The following is a 760-nucleotide window of genomic DNA, read 5'->3' as shown; positions in this document are numbered from 1 at the left end:
CTCTTTTGTTGGGGTTCCCCCCTTTTGTCTTTGTAATGAACTTTTACTTTCTTCATGAATGATATAAGTGATAGCATCCTGTTGCTCATCTGGTCTTCAATTATTGGTGTTTAATATTTCAAATCTATTTTTAAGATGATCTTGAAATTTAGAAGGAATAGACTGAAGATCATACTTTGATTCTTATGAACTTATTTTAATTTCCAAGGTCTCAGTTTGAACTTGTCCATGACTAATTGATGGACTGACCCACAGTCTACCTTGGCTGTGTTTTACTACTGACCTCCTCCAATAATACCTTCCACAGATGTAGTCAGTATGATTCTTATGTAGCCCATCAGATGAGGTTCATGTGTAAAGTCACTGTATTTTCTTAAAGATCTGATGTTAAAAATAATGTCTGAACACGTTATGAACTTTGTGTGTAAACCAGCATAAAATTTAAAAAAGCCAAAACCTTAAAAAGGGTATTTGCAATGAATATATCATTGAACATACAAAATTTGATCATTCCATTTCCAGCCTTATTTCTGTCACCAAGTCCATACTTTCCAACTACCCTTCCTTCTTTATTGTTTCAACCTATCATATCCCAGTCACCAATTATCATTAAAGCACCTTGATTGTATATTGGTTGATTTTGAGCTTCAAGATCTGATAAAAATTTTCATTTTATTTCTCTTTGGCTCTGTTATTGTTGTTGTTATGTGCCGTCGAGGCATTTCCGACTCATAGCGACCCTATGCACAACAGCCCTAAA

The sequence above is a fragment of the Elephantulus edwardii genome, unplaced genomic scaffold (assembly GCF_000299155.1).
Source record: "Elephantulus edwardii isolate Elephantulus edwardi_28Jun2011 unplaced genomic scaffold, EleEdw1.0 scaffold00078, whole genome shotgun sequence".
Lineage (NCBI taxonomy): Eukaryota > Metazoa > Chordata > Mammalia > Macroscelidea > Macroscelididae > Elephantulus > Elephantulus edwardii.
The sequence above is the reverse complement of the archived record's forward strand: the minus strand, read 5'-3'. Positions refer to the sequence as shown.